General features: G+C 46.6%; 1 protein-coding gene and 1 long non-coding RNA gene across 2 annotated transcripts in view; one reads left to right on the top strand and one right to left on the bottom strand.

Moving 5' to 3' along the window:
• Window positions 1–16,556, bottom strand: part of LOC130513774 (uncharacterized) — a 175,082-nt gene that overhangs the window by 145,497 nt on the left and 13,029 nt on the right. The gene's annotated exons all lie outside the window — the stretch shown is intronic.
• The window catches only part of LOC130513772 (cadherin-12-like), a 64,268-nt gene continuing 47,825 nt past the window's right edge, over window positions 114–16,556 (top strand). The window contains exon 1 of the mRNA XM_057012793.1: window positions 114–599. The gene's annotated coding sequence lies outside the window, so the exon portion shown is untranslated. The remainder of the gene's footprint in view (window positions 600–16,556) is intronic.

Below are 16,556 nucleotides of genomic sequence, written 5' to 3' on the forward strand. Positions count from 1 at the left end.
GTTAAGCTGCTTGACGATGAAGCTCTTCCAGGGCTCTGGGGACCTGCTGAGCGGGTTCGGGGGGGTTCCCGCTGCTGCAATCACAACTGCTCACCGCGGAGCCAGCAGCGCTCGCACACCTCTCTCACATGACTTTGCCCTCGCTCTCCCTTTCCCTCTCCCTCACTCACATGCACTTCCTCCCGCACTCTGATGCGTGCACACAGGCTTCTTTCTTTCACTTTGCAGCTCTCTCTCTCTCTCTCTCTTTCTCTCTCTCTCTCTCTCTCTCTCCCCCCTCCTCGGTCGTCATTTCTGTAACGGAGCGGCCACACTCCACTTTGGCGCGGCTCCGTGCATTCTGCAGCTCGTCTCAAGGTCTCGGCTCCGTTAAGTCGCACAGGCATCGGCTCTGTAACGGCGTGGGCTCACACAACACAGACGGCGGGACGATGACTGAAAGGCACTGAGGACAAAAGCAGGTTGAGCGAGAGAGTAAAAAAAGAAGAACAAGGTTGCGAAGCAGCAGAGAGTTGAAATAAAAGGCGGCAGGACAGTTTGATTCAGTGCATATTTGGATTTTACTGGCTTCATCACTGATCCAAAGTCCTCCCCTGAAGGTAAGAGTGGGTTGTTTTTCTTTTCCGTCCACCTGCCAGCATTTGACACATATTCCTAATTATAAATGGACTCTCAGCAACTCTGTTCGGTCCGTGCGCAGACCGTGGTTGCAGCTTGTTGATGATGCTTGTGTCGTGTTACCCGCGTCGCCGCCTCAGCTCAACACACTTGTGCCAATTATCTTAACAGCCGGTGAAGTGAAATCAAAGGCGCTCCAGTCGTGCCCTTTAAAATGTTTCCAGTTCCAGTTGTGGTTTGAAGTCGCAGCCCACAGGAAAGCCGCCGCGCGTCTCTGGTGCTTTCGGTCGGAGACGCGGGGAATAAAGCCCGAACGCGCCAAGTCTTAATTAAAGCCGACTGAAGCACGTCTATAGCAACAATCTCGGGATAAAAGGCTGCGGTGCGTTTGGAGTCGGCATAGTTGGAGACTGAATCCGCACAACAAGTTTCTGCGGATTGCACGGAGAGGCGACTGGAAGCTGCTTCTTCATAAAACAGCAGATTGAGGAACGGAGTGAGCGCCGAGAAACAGCCACAGGTCTGCAGCTGGAAACATCATCATCCCTCCTCAGCTGGGGCTCCATCCAGCTGTTTGCACACAGGGCATATGAGCAATGTTATTAGTAGCCCAAAATAATTCTTCTGTCATGCTGGGAGATTAGAGGAAACAATGTGAGAGGCTTGACAGAGTGTAATTTGCTGGGAAACACGGGATCAGAGATGCAACGCTGCTCCGGTTCAGAGGCAGCAGATGCTCGTTGGGATGAAGAACCCCCCCCTCCAAAAAAAAACAACAACTTAGAATCATACCCTTGAGCGGAGCTGCTCTCCATCTGTCGTGAACTTAAATTTGACTGCCACATGAGCGGGCGCGCTGGAAGTTGTGCCGTCATTACAGTTGCATCCCCCGAACCTTTCAAGGCGTAATTATAGCACGGGGAAGCCAAGCAGCTGGCTGTCGCTAAAGATGATAATGCGATGACAACCGCCACTTTGGGGAGCAAAGGTCATCATTCCTGTGGGGAGAAGTGGGAACGCAGGTATTGTCCTGCTCCGAAATCTTCCTCACGTATTCCAGCTCGCGTCGGCTCATTATCGCTCGGTAACGAATACAAGTAATGATGGGCTTCATCTTTCGGCACGTTAAAAGCATCTAATGCGAGTGGCCCCGCTGCCCCCTTATCAGCATTCTGCTGGTACACCTGCTTCGGAATAATCAAATTACACTCCAAAGGCGACCACTTCCACAGAAGAAGGGGAGCTGGCCTCTCCGAGCACAGAGAATCTCCTGTGCAGCGCATAAGCATTCAGGACATGCGGCGGCCGACCACTCAGGTATTACAAATGCATTAGAGCAGACTAAATGAAAACGAATGCGGTATACTTGCAGTCCTCGGAGCGGCGGCAGACCACCTGCTTCACAGCGATGCCGCGACGGCGCGCACCATCTTTTGGTGCAGCGAGGTGGATCTAATGGCGGCCAACTTGTTGATCACCTCGTGGGCGTCCGAAACACTCGGACTGAACACGACCTTCCCGAAGGAAGCATTGTGAGAGGCTAACGGGCGGGCTGGAACGGCGGCCGCTCCTCATTTGAGTTGCCATTAAGATCCAACGGAAAGGTCAAGCGCCGCTTCTTTGATTTAGCGCCGGCGTCCACTGAGGCGTCTTCATATCCACGCCATGATTAGACGGAGCAGCGTTTGGAGGTACCCGTGGTGTGGACCTGGCACCTGTCACTGCTATTTAAAATGACAGGGAAAAGAGGGAGAGATCGCCCATTTAGCATTGAGAGTCTTTGTTGCTCATTTTGGCACGATTGCGCTGCGACGGGGTACGTCTGGGCCCGCGTATCTGTTCCCCCGCGGGCATTTCTGCGGTAAGACGCGACCTAGCTGTCGGGAATGTCCCGGCACAGTTTAAAGCACCTGACTGCTAATTAGACGTGGAAGGGGTTTGCTATGGCTGCAGAGTCCGGCCTGACTGCAGCCCCCCGCTCTCAGACACAGCCCTAAACAGCTCAAATTAAAGTCTTGCCGTGATGGATGACTCTCAACCTCCAGGAGATATTGCCCACACTTCTCTGAATGATGGGGGGGGAAGAAATCTTCGCTCCACTCGGCAATTATTTATATAGATTTGTCTCTGTTCATTTGTTAGCCGTGTGTGGACATGTTGTTTGTTCCCCTCTGTGGCAGAAATACTCCACAGAGATGCAGCCTGGCAATTCTTAGAGACTCACTATTCTCAGGATACTCTCAATAAAGCAACAAATATGTCCTTTCCCATGGCACAAGGAAGGAAGGAAGGAAGGAAGGAAGGGAGGGAACAGGAAGCTACCTGGTGAATTGGAAAGGACAGTGACAGAGCATCAAATGCTATTTTTTTTCCTCTTGGAAATTTTATTAAAAATCATCAAACATTCATCACGTCTTTGAATTATTTTTTTTAAAATCATTTTTCTTTCATTTCGGGATGTGATGTCCTCTAAATGTTGGCGAGAAAGCGAAGTACAGCCTGAAAGGAACACCGGGGAAATCATGTCCTTAAATGAATCTAACATTTTTAAATGGTCTTGAACCTTCACAGCAGCACAATTTCCTTTTTTTAAAAAGTGGTTTGTTGTTGTTTTTATCTCCTTTACTTATATTTACTGCTCAAAAAGGCCAGTGCGTTGTTTAATACCTGGATGAACACCTGGCTGATTTATAAGAACGTAACCCCCTCCTTTGGCTTTAAGAAGGAACACTTTTGGCTTGATAAATACACCTTAGGTCACATCCAAACAATAAATTGTCATTACTGGCTGGGCTGGACTTTATAACCTTAAAAACAACCTCACTGGCCCCCGATGGCAACTTGGGAAAGATTTCCTGTCACATAGGTGAATGACTATTAGTTTACCAACCCTAGAGGTAGAGAGAGATTGTAATGATTTCTGGAGAAGGTGCTGGGGGGCCTTTCATTAGGAACTAAGCAGGGCAGGAGCACTGCAGGGAAGTGTAAAGGTAAAGAAAAATACTCCATTCTGCTGGCTGATTCAACGCTATTCAAGGCTGCTAGAATGCTCCTTTTAAAGAAATTGTTTGTTTTTTTAACAATTAATAATAGATTGCAGGAACACCTGGCCTTTATCCAAAAAGTCCATTTTATTCTGCACCCTGGATGACAGCCAGGGCCAAACGTTGATTTTTTTCCCACCCGGCAGAGGAAAGTGCGCCTCCGAAGGATGAGGATAGTGAGCGGCTGCATATCAGGATGGACTATCCTGCACATTTACTGGAAAATGGTCACTAGCCTGCAGCGCCTGTTGCCTATCCTGTTGTTGAAAATGATACATTTCAATTTACATTCGGCCCTGAAAAACTCCCCATGTAAAACAACATTCAAAGTCACCCTCTCATTCTTACTCTCAAGGATGTTTTTCTCTTTTTTTTTTTAAGTGATATTAAATGCTTGCATAGCCGCATATACATGGGCTAAAGCTACCGCGGGTCATACGGTGCTGTGCAACATGCCGCATAACATTTTCATTTTTATTCATCTCCATCAAAACTCATCTAAGCCATCATCTCCCAGCACAGGCAGCCCCTCCTTGCTGTGAAAACGCCTCTCAAAAACTATAACATCTCACATTTTGCTTAACACACTTGAGCAGGCGCTCCTCATGAGCGCGCAGCCTACTTTAAATGCAGCCGGCGCATTTTTGCCCCCCCGCTCTGTAACTCTAAATCTAAATTCCTGTAAAGAGTAACTTCAGTCTTGGATACGAGACGAATACAATAAAATGTGAACTCCTTAACTCTGACATTATTTCTACAGCCTGACAAGCAGTGGAGAGGGTTGGGAAGCTGCTCTGCGTGATTTACATCATCCGGGTTCTAATTCAAGGTCCGTGCGCGCTAACGTGGTGCTGAAGTTTAATTTTGGATATTTATGCCTAAAAGTCCCCCGTCCTCCAATCTCGCCTTATCGCTATCGGGGCAGAGCAGAAAACGACATCATAACTTACCGGAGTGGAACAGAGGCCGAGCTAGCATGGCACCGGGAACGGGAGGACGGGAGCTAGCTGCAGAATTGGGCCACGGCGAGAAAGGCGAGAACTCCAACCAGGTGATTAGGATAAAAAGATCAAACGGAACGCCTCGCTGTTCCCGCTGTTGTTGCACCAATGTCCCTGAGAAGTTAGGACCCCAGAACTTTAATCTCTGTTGGATCTGTTGGAACGGGTGTTCTCACCTTCAATGCCCCCCAAAACACCCAAAATATAATCTATTCATTGTTATTACTCTAAATGTACACATTTAAAAGGACTTTTACAGGGATTCTTTTCGAAAAGTGGCGATGCGCCACGTTCTCCTAAACTGTGAGCCCCGGGGTGATAAACCATTGCATTTGTTCCATTAAATAGAATAAGAAATCATCCTGACAGACGCTCCGTCTTGGCCTGGGCCAGTCTTCTTATGGGCAACTTCCTCAAGGTCAGCGGGATGGTGTTTTGCTCAGCGTGCAGCATCCGATGATGAATTGGATGTGGTGTGAGGGGAGAGGAAGTCAGACGCGGGGGTGAATATTTGGGATAATGTATTGTGCTCACTGGTAAATAGAGGCTGCGGACAGCCGGGATTAAAGATAGCGCGCAGGCGAGAGCCATTTTTACCACTGCTAGTCTTTTTAGATATCATTTCCCCTTTGCTGTGGCTTTTAGTTTTCCAACATCTGCTGAACGTTTTATTGTTTCTAGTAAGGATTTCTATTGGGTTAATCCTGAAAGATCGGGAGGATCTGAACTCTAACTGGAGAGAGAACTTTAAAAAGAAAAGAGCTTTTCCTGGAATGTATTTTCAATTCACTTTAGTTCTTAGTGTTACAAAGAAATGGCTTCTCCTATTTTTGCAGAGGACTTGGAAAGAACATCTAAAAGTTTACTGACAAACTGAATAATGCAGAGGAGTGGAATAAAGGCGGCAGGATGTGCCGTTATTCATAAGCCTTCTTCGGCTTTTGTCAGCATCAGACGCCATCAATTCAATATTTCAGCGCGGCGTTAAACTGGAGAGAATGACAAAAGTCCTCCGTGGGGACTTCTGAGGCCAGGGTTGATGCCGCTCCGTCCCGGCGTGTTGCACAAAAGAAACCACTCTGAAGCCTCCGAGGGGGACGCCAGACGTTTGAAAGGGTTGATTCCAAACCCGGCCGCGGCGGTCGTACGACCTCTAATCGACCACGTCGGGTTTGTGTTTCTTGGCAGGAACGGAAGTCCTGGTCGCTTCATCCCCCGAACCCAACCCTAATTCTGTCCGCCACATCATTATGCACCGTTGACCGAGCAAGGCTGCGCTTTAGCGGAGAAGACTAATTTCTAATCTAGGATATTGCTTTCCCATTATTCCTTCTCCCCTTGGCCTCCAGTGTGATAACTGTTTGATTAAGGCAGTTATGCCACTTGAGAGGCTGTAAGTGCCCACCATTTAATATTACCTGGCTGTCTGATTATGGCGCCACTGCTTGAGGCTAATGATGCAGAAATGCAAAGCTTGATTACAAATGCTGATGAGCCCTCTGTGACATATCCGTCTCCACAACCCTCCAATATTAATCAATAAACAATGTAAATTAATTATTCTGGGTCTTTTCTTCCTTCCCGGCCAAACAACATCAACCGTGCCCGACTTCCATTCGCATTTGATTTAAAACCTCTCTTGAATCCCAACACCAGTAAGGCTAAGTTGTTTATTGCTTAGTGGGATAATCAGTTTGCCCCCCCCCCCCCCAAACAACATCTTAATAAAGTTGTGGTGGGGGGGATTAACTCACTCTGTTCATATACTGACTGATCACATCAAAAGCAGCTATAACACACTAAAGCTCATGAAGATTACACAACCTGTGCCAACATAGTTGCGACAAAATACCTGCAAACCTAAAAAAAGGACGGAATTTGGGTCCATGAGAAGGCTGTGACGGTGAAATAAAGGCATCCTTGATATGAATGCTTTGATTAGACAGTCCGGGAATACAACCAGTGTCACTTTAATTAAGTGCTGAAGACACGAGTGGTTAAGTATCTTTCCGAGTGCCTCCGAGGTCAAACCAATCCATGTTAATAGTGAGGCTCAGTCGAGGACCCATTAGATTATCTATGATTTGAAATGGAGTCTTGACAGCCTGAATAAGGACTCCCGGGACAGCAAGGCTTTGTGGCAGGCTAACGGTGAGTTTTCCGTCATGGGGGAGCAGGATCTGGAGGCCAATCAATAGCAACGGCTGTAAAAGCTTATTTACTGGAAGCCCGTTTTACGAATATCAGATTGTTGCCCCCACTCCCGTCCACTTTAATTGAAAATTCCTCAGCCGCTGCCGTCTCCTGTCTACATTTGGTTTTCCTACAGTGAGGCCTTTGGAAATGATCCCCTAGAAAATCCACAAACACCTCACAAGAGGCTCTTGAAACAGTGGAAAAACTCTATCACGGGTCCCAGTTGACCCTCTTCATTCCTATATTTTTACCTTATGTTTGTTTCAGCACTTAGCTTAGCATTAGCGAGCATGCTGGAAAATGCCAACCGCGTCGAGTCTGATGGCTTTTTTATTTTTTAAGAGGCAGTTGAGGCCCTTTATTTACATCCACTTCCTGCCTAAGGTGAAACCCGTGACTGATTCCAGGCTGCTTAGAATCCCCTGACACGCACCAATTAATGAGGTGAATTTTTCTTGCTTTGCACATTATTCAGAGATCGTGAGATGAGACCGAGTTCGTCATGAGAGGCTACGTTTGTCTCTCCTTACATTACCACATTTGTGCACACCATGGCACCGATCGCTCACACTCGCAGCCACACGTGCACACTGATGAACATGACCATTAACGCGCTCCCACACGCTGAAAAAACAAAACAAAGTAACATTAGCATAACCAATGTGATGATCATACATCAGTGAGTTCTGTCCTTAATGCTTTTTGAGTTTACATTCACTCAGATAATGAGCCTCAGTGTGTGCCTAATAACCCATAATACATTGGGAAAAATATATTTGTTTAGTCTTTATCTTTGCACTTCATATTGCAACACAACTAAGAGAAAATGGGAAACACAGGAGGGACTGGAAGAGATAACAGCAGATCTATAAGACGGCAGCCGAGAATGAATTCAGACCGAGGTCGACAGAGGTGCATCCGAGCCAGAGGTTCATTCCCTCTCCTCCTCCCCTCCCAAAAACACTACCTCTTGACAGAAACTGGAGACCCGAGCGTTCAACTGCATCAATTTAGGTTCACCGACTTGGCAAAATCCCCCCTTTAATGAAATCAGGTCCCGAACGCGTCATCAGGAGGATTCATTTCAAGCTCTGAATCGCAATAAAGGGGAAATCGGCCCGGTTTCTGCACACTTCCGCCTCCGCTCTTGCCTCCTTTCTTTCCATTCAGAGGAAAATGCGCCGAATCGCGACCGTGAGATGGGTGTTGAAGCTCTCGTCATGAAGGGTCCCTCTGCTTTTCGCCGCGTTGTGCCTCATAAAAGCCAAACATCTTGCTCAAGCACAACAGCGTCGTACAGAAGCAGCCTCAGCTTTCTCTTAGTCACTTTGCATTAATCTCACGAAATTGCGTGATTTGTTTTTCCGCCACCAATACCAGTTAAAGAGGAGTAGGACGGCGTAGTTTTACACCTGGTGAGGACATTTGTGTCCCCATTCAGGCGGTGCGAGCAGACAACCGCTAATATCGGTTTCACAGTGTAATGTGGGGGCACAGCAGGTGCAGCAAACTGCACATGGGGGCATCAAACACTTCCAAATGACTGTTTTTACGGCCGCCACTCCCAGATGGGATGAAAGTTGGGTAACTGGCGGCAGAAAGCTTTGAAAGTGAAAAATGGCCGCGTAAAAACAGGTCGGCGGAAACACCTTAAATTGCTGGTATCATTTCTGCCGTCCTGCGGTTGTCCAATGTGTTGGAACCTTCAGCTCGTACCTCCAACCAGACCTGAAATGAGAGCTGCACCTCTAGATTCCATTTGCAGAGTGCCCAGTGGTGCAGTTTGGCTGATTTTCTGTCTTTATTTCACTTTATAGTTTCCCTTTTTTCCATTTTAAACCATCTTATATTGTTGTATTGTTTTTCCTGTTAAGTCCATGGACTTCTGATGTCTGGACTGATGTTCTGGGCACAGCCTGACTCCAGATATAGATTCTCCATGAAGCAGAATGATCACCTCAACGATCCTGATCAGCTCCAGTGGCTGTGGTCGGGATAACCGTGTTGATTTTGGCATTCCGAGTTTGCTCCGACATCCCACTGAGGGTCTCTGGGCTCACACCTGTCAGTTATGTCCCTAATGTGAAATAAACTTGCTAGTTCAACGTCACCACAATGTTCTATATCCATCAAACCTACAGACTACGTTACTGCTTTGAACTGTGAATTGATGAATGCCAATGCAGGCAGCGGTACAGAAAATAGCAGGAATGTTGGGTACTTCCAGGATCAGCGGGAGACGTGGTAAATGTCGTAAAATACCCACTGACATATGGTGCTACACCGTCCCCCGGCGCGTCAGCTGCTTTATTAACACCAGACACACAATAACAGGCTCGCGTACAGGTGGAAAGTGCAAACGACTCCAAGACAGGCATTAGTTATTTTTAACTCTTGCGTTTATTCTGCCTCCGAACTGTAAACTCGGACTTACAAACGTGATGTGTGACCTGACTGACCTTTGATGGCCTGAGCAGTCAGCTCAGGTTCACGTTGCCTGGATTTTCTGTGGACAATTAGTTCTCTCGTCCTCTTTTTGATCTTCCCATATTTGATGTTTCTCCACCAGATTCATTTGAGATTTTAAATAATCAAGCAGACCTCAGTGTGAAATTTCTCCATCTTCAATTTTAAATGCTTCTTGAAGCATCGTGACAGCCCTCTTACGCAACATTTCAAATGAATTTACTTTATTATCCAGGTAGACCCATTTTTTCCTTTTCACAAATCCAAAAATTGTCGAAAGTTTATTATTCGAAGAGTTAAATGTTCTAAAATCCAACATTATAATATCTGCAGAGAGAAGTGGTAAAGGTTGCGTGCGTGTCAAACAGCATTATTCCAGAAATAACTACTGTGATCTGAAGAAGCTGAAGTTCTCGGCAGATTGACACAGAAGGAAGAAATTTATACAATATGGAATTTAAAAAAGCTAAGAAATGTCTCAAATGTCTCCTGTATGACGACAGGAACCCATATTCATCAGCTTCCACTGCTCCGGTAAATAGATTTAAGAAAAAAAGACAAGGGCAGACGCCCCGTGACCACAACGATGATGTCGAGCGGCGCCGACGTGGCCCCCCTCACGAGGGGATGATTGGTGTCAGTCCAACAATGCCCCAGTTTGAAGCTCCCCGAGAACAGACCCAGATGGCCAATGTTCCGTGGAAGTATTTGCAGTGCTGCGGCGGAAAGCTTCTCACCAGATGCCGCCCAGGACTGGATCCACACAGGGAAGATGACGGCAGGAGTGATGACGTCTCTCAGAGCCAACAATCTGGAGCAGCGCCTTCAAGTTAGGATGTTTTGTCTGTGTTTGTCATTTCCACTTATTCCTGGTGCTGGTGACAGAACGGTTTGTTGACATGTTCTGCCTGGTTCTCCGGTCGGACGCCGTCACCGTTTACCAGCAGGACTTTCATTTTGCTCAATTAGCCGCTGTTTTTTTCCTCCTCCACCATGAGGAGACGATCGGCGGCTTCCGCTCCATCGTGGATGTGAGAGGTAGAGCAGGATTGGGGGGGGCCAAAACATCTCAATTCATGGTCAGATGCTGTGCCAGGAGCATCATCCCAGTCAAAAGAGGATGGGTAAAATTTGCATTTAGATTACCATGGTAATAGAAAACCATGGTGATGAGTCTTGTTCTGAAAAAGAGATTAACATGGTCGCCTCTTAAATAAAATCTATATAAAGAGAATCTTTAGATCCAAAGATAAGCAATAATAACCCTCACTTATCAGGTGAGAACCATGAAGACGTTGGATAATGACTGGAAATACACCTGCTGCGCATGTGGAGCATTTGGAGGTTATTATGGGATGACATGTCAATGCCACTTTTAATGAGATTTCTTGTTAAGCCGTTGCCATGAGAGGCGTCTATAAAGAGTCTCTAACGTTCATGACGATGCAGGACAGGTTATACAGTGAAATGCAAACGTTCAGATTGTTCGAGTTAACAGAAAATCTCCCTGTGAAGAAAATAATAAATCAAAAACAGAGCCAGTGAGTTCATCCAGAGTTGTGGAATGGCCCAGAAGAACCAGAGAAAAAGGAGATGATAAGTGCTTCAAACTAAAACTGCTCATTAAACGCAAAACACTGAACAATTTTAATTAAATGCCAGAAAACACACACACACACACACAGTTTGCCCAACAAAAAGAGTTGATTTTGTCTCCAAATATCTCAGTTAGTCCCAGCAGAAAACTGATGTTTCCACATCCTCGGAGCCTCTTAATTAAGCACAGTCAAGGCTGAGCTAAATGCACATAATTACAAGTTGTCCAAAGCAATCAAACAATAGCCGAATCATCAGGGTGGACATTCCCCCGTCTCCATAGTTGCTAATGTGGCGTAGAAAATGTCAATGAAAGAAGCACCCGCGCAGGATTAGCATGCACGGGCATGATTTGGACAGTAGTCACGCCGACTGCGTCCAGAGACCAGGATCGAAGCTGCACAAATGAGGAGGAGTTTTTTTTTCCAATTGCCATGCAGCATTTTACAGAAGTGCCCTGCAGGGCAGGCGGGGACGTTGGTCGCTGGGTACTCAACAATTCAGCCGTCTCAAATGGAGGTTTCTTAAACTGCTCAACTGTCAATTAGAATAGAATGCTGGAGGGGGGTTCTTGTGTCATGACACACTCACACTCCCGTGGTTAATCTATCACCATCTGCTCTCCCCGAGTGTAAACTTTGACTGACTTGCTAACAAGCTTTATCTGTTCACACTGTTGGCAAGTTTAATTATCAAAAAGACAAGAGTGGAACTTGGAAACACTGAAGTCAGATAAAGAACAGGATCAGGAGGGATTCACGATATATCACGATGTATCGACCAGTGTTGGGCATTTTTTTAATGAGCGTTGCTGGCTGATCGAGTTACCGGAAGCTAACACTGCTAACGGTAACCAGCAGGAAAAAAGGAAAGCAGCAGGTGCTGCATTCGGGGCTCTCAAACCTGCATTCAGAGTGTCAGTGTATTTTAACCTGTCAAGTTTGATAAGGTAACTTTGTTTTGTTAGTTATATTGAGCCAAGCCACTTACATTTTCTACACAGTTACAACTATTGTTGCTAAAAAGAAACAATGTTGGTAGCCTTGTTTCGAAAAACCATAACTTGAGTATTAATGTCAGATTTGGCTAAAGTGTTTTAAATCAGTGCATCCCTCCTTCCTAGATCTTATGTTTAATATCATGTGGTCGAAGGCGGCCCTTGATTTAAACGCTTATTTGCTGACCTTTTGGCGTTCTGTACCAACCTCAGTCAAAGCAAGCGGAAACCACACAGAATCAATCCAACATGCTGTGTCCAGGTATGAGAAACCAGCCAGAACCCTAAAAGTCAATGACGCACACCCCAGAGAATCTCGGGATCGCTCTCTTCATTGCAACGCTAACATGAAATGCTCATTACAGGCAGCAATTGAATCCAAACTGCTCCTGCGCAGCTTTAATGGTCGGCTAACCCCGGCTGTCAGGTGTCCGTTTATTTAAAGCCGACATCCAACCACCTACGCACGTTTATTCTGAGCAGCCAACAACAAATTCTTCCACCTGTGTCAGGTAACGATCTACCCCTACCCCACACAAGGTTGAGGGTGGGGGTGGGGGGTGTACAATTATGCTCCGGTTAAGAACAGAGCAGGCACCTTCAGCAGAATTTAATGGCACACATTGAATCACAACAATAGATTTCGACACCTGCCTCGGAGCTTGTTCCGAGTTCAAAACGAAGCAGCGGGGGCAATCTGTGTTTGAACTGCAGGTCCAGGTAAAGCGCGACCCCTCCTGCAGACAACATGGCTCGTGGGCTGATATTCAAGCTGCGCATTGACATGTCTTCACACGCTCACCTTTCATTTTAATGCGCAGTCATTCGGGTCAGATCTGGGTGGAAGAGTTCTGAGTTGTTCTATCTTTAGGGGCTATTTAACTGTTTTTGGATGTGTGCGCGGGAGAGTATGCAGATTTCTGATAGCCTCGACTGCAGGGTGGGAAAATCCATCTTTTTTATGTTCAAACCATCATAACCTTCCATTGGATGTGATCCGTTTCTTCAGAGACTCAGGCAGCAGAATCAGACATGTTCACACAGGGGATGTGTGAGTCAGTGTGGTGCTGCGTTATTGCCTCGGGCCCATTTTGTCTCCACAGCTAAACCTTCCATATCGTTAGGGTGGAAAAGTTCACTTCCGAAAAGAGAGACGGGCCCCCCGTTCACCCCAACATAAAGCATATTTTTGATCGGCTCTGGATGATATTTATGCATCGCATGCCCTGCAAGAGGAAGGCGGGTCGGTAAAGACGCTCAACCGAGCTAATGAAGCGGTTTCTTGTCAGTAGAGGCCGTGTGTGATGCTAATGATGATCAGCAAGAATATCCATCATCATCATCTTCGTCTTAAATTACACCCTTCACCGGTCGCTGGGGCCATTTTCACTGACGACATGTTTATCTTCCATTTGGAGGCCAGTTGTGACATAAAACACAACTTGTGTATTTGCTTCGACCTTTCTGACCCAACGCAAATCCAAACCTGGACAGCTTGACGCTTGAAAACGGAGACGTGCTAACCGTTTTTCCAAGTCCAAGGGCAAAAGAAAAGCATCTCGGAGCACTGCGCGGCGATGGCGCTCCCAACCCCCGCGGCTCCGGGGCTGCTCCACTTCATCTCCCCGGCTGATTGTTTTCCAGCCTTCTCAAAATAAGTTCAGGCACATCACCTGGAGGTGAAGTTTTCCGTCTTTCAGAGCTCCGGTTGTCAGGACTACCGGACAGTCGATGATAAAAAAAAAAGAAATGCTGGAGATATTAGAGGAAAAAACATCTGAGAGGTTCGGCTAAAACCATAATTCAGCATTCAAAGGACAACGCGGCTGTTATCGCCTGATTGGAGAGCAGCTGTCATCAGAAGAAAGGACAGCTTCCTTTCATGTCAGTGCGCGTCCACCGGATTGATTTTCCTCGCATATTTCCATAAATTCACCTTGGAAGGGAGCATAATGGCAGTATGGGAGACCCGGGTGTAAAGATGTAAAGAGAAGGAGGCACGAGGAAGAGAAAAGCAGAGGAAAACGAAAGGGAAACTATCTACTATAGCAGGTCGAACAGAACAAATTAACCTGCCATCAAATAACCAATAATATCACCTTTAACCACTCAATGTTCCCACTGAGGCTGCATCCGTGTGTGAATTCGATTCTGGGAGACTTTGCCAAAGCCGTTTCCTGACAGGAACCAACCAGCTTGTGCTGACGGGACACTTTTGTGAAATAAGAATTCAAACACATTTATCACAGACGGAGCCTGGGCACGTCGGAGAGCTGCCATTTGTCACCATTAAAAGAAACAGCTCCCGCTCATATTTTAACGGCGTTAATAAAAGATGCAGGTGTTCTGCAATGTGGCAAATCGGTGTCGTCGAAACTGGCGTTTGAGTCAACATTCAATTTGTGGTGATTCGTGGTCGGAGCAGGATTATCGACCTGTTTCCTTCAGCTCTGCACCAGTCTGTTCTGAACAAATGGAGTAGTTGGAGTAACAGAAGCTGCTATCAATGACCCAGAGGAATCTTTTTTTATATTTATATTTATTTATGGTTGGTAAGCAGATGTGATTTTTAAGTGTAACGCACCCTATTTAATCAGCAACATCTTCCACCCCACGTAAACCTATTTTAGGTGCCAGGAACCCACGTAACCTGCCGGGGTTTTGCACGCGACAAGGCTAGCGGCTACTAGCGGGCTCACTTCATGGTCGCGGCCACGACAGCGGCTGGCACACACCACCCCCGGTCTTTAGTTGGAGGACGCTTGATACCCGCAACCAAGTTAAACAAGTGAACAGACATAATATGAAAAGAAGGCCTTCTTTGAGGCCTCCTCATGCATAATTTGTGTGGGAGGGAAGGGAAAAACGGGGAGGGTGACTCACCAAAACATATTAGCGTTTCAACGGGAATGTGTGAAAGCTTTGATTAAAAGCCTCGCGTGGAGGAAAACTCCGATAAAAATCATCAAGAAAATTAAGCGCATTGTGTCTGGAAACAACAACACAATTTCTGCGGCGGAGAAGTCAATAAGCGACTGGGAGGGTGTCTTTTCCAGGCCGAACAGGTCAAAATTAAAGCCCCGTGGAAGTTGAGGAACTTTGAAACACTTGTTATTCATGACTTCATATTAGAACGAACATGTGAGGCGTTTGCCTATAATTCAACTTGGCTGGCCAGCTGTGTTGTTATTCCCATTTTCATTACAGTGCTTTCACCTACACTTCTGTCTTCCCACGCGTCCCCTGAAGGGTTTCAGCGATATTACCGTGATTTCCAGCCCCGGCGTTGCAGAAACACGGTCTTTCACAGCGATTTTCCTGAATAATGCCCCTTTTCCTTCATCTCCTTGAACTCGGCACACACATCTTTTTCACGGGATGGAGCTGCGGTTCAGTCGAGGTCAGCGTTTTGATAGCCGAGCAGAATGGCAAACTGGGAGAGACTTTAAAGAGGGATGACGCAGAGATGCGTAACCTTCACCAACATGCAGCTCCTTTCATGGGTTTGGGGAGGAACCTCGATAGAGTCGCACAGTGATTATTTTTTCAGTGGCCTGAAGGTTTATTGTCAGGTTCTTCCAAACTCTGGCTTACAACTGAATCTTTCCACCCATTTTCCTGCTTAAGCCATCTAAAAGACCGCTTCTGATGTTGTCGTAGCGGCAAACCCAATCAAGAGAGAGCCAATTTAATTAACATGCACTAATCTGTCTGTTTATATTGTCATGATCATTTCCATTCATTTCCCTGCCTGTGTTAGTTGCAGCTCTGCTTGGCTTTTGGCAGTGATTAGCATGATCAAACGTCAGCCTGAGCTGGGTGCTTGAAATATAACTCATTTGAGGTTTTACATAAGATAATGCATAGCATCATGCTGACTGACACCCACTGTAAATGGACGCGGAGGCTGGAGAGTTCTGGTCCACTTTGGATGACACGGATGGTCAAAGTTTTTTTCTTTTTCAAACAAAGCAAATGCAGGGATTTTATTCCCCGTCGAACTGTGGTGGTGGGCGAGGCTTATTTCCTTCTATCGTTATGGTTCCTCTTAACGTGACCCCTCGCCTCTGCTCAGATTTTGTCGAAAGAAAGAACTGAACCGAGTATCTCATTCGGATGAGCAACTTCTCGTCTTCCGCCCTGAGTAAATGCCTACAAACCTATACATCATGTTTATGGCGGCCTTGACAACCAATAACCCTGTGTGGCGCTCTCTCGTGGCTGCTAATCTGCACCAGCAGATCGTTTGGCCATATGGTCTTTGATTATTGAAGGTGACGTGCGAGACTGCTGTCAGCCCGCTGCGTCGTGCCTTCTGAAGCAGACACGAGGGGTCAAGGCACACAACCGGAGCTTGACACATGCTAATGAAGTTATCTCATTAAATATGTATCAGGCCTCGCCGAGCGGAGACTTCGGCGGAGGTGCGAGTTTCGCAGAAATTACGGGTGCGAGTCATTTTCCATTATGTCAACGCTAAATGAGTAGCGACCTGAGGGAGGCGCATGTCTGACCCGTGTCAGAGCAGCTCCTGATGGTTTTGCACCGAGAACTTTAGCGATACTTTTGACTTTTAAGGAAGTGTGGTGATGGAGAACGAATGGATCCGGGAGCGTGCTTTAACCCACTCCTGGAGCT

Source organism: Takifugu flavidus, chromosome 17 (assembly GCF_003711565.1).
Source record: "Takifugu flavidus isolate HTHZ2018 chromosome 17, ASM371156v2, whole genome shotgun sequence".
In the NCBI taxonomy this organism is placed as follows: domain Eukaryota; kingdom Metazoa; phylum Chordata; class Actinopteri; order Tetraodontiformes; family Tetraodontidae; genus Takifugu; species Takifugu flavidus.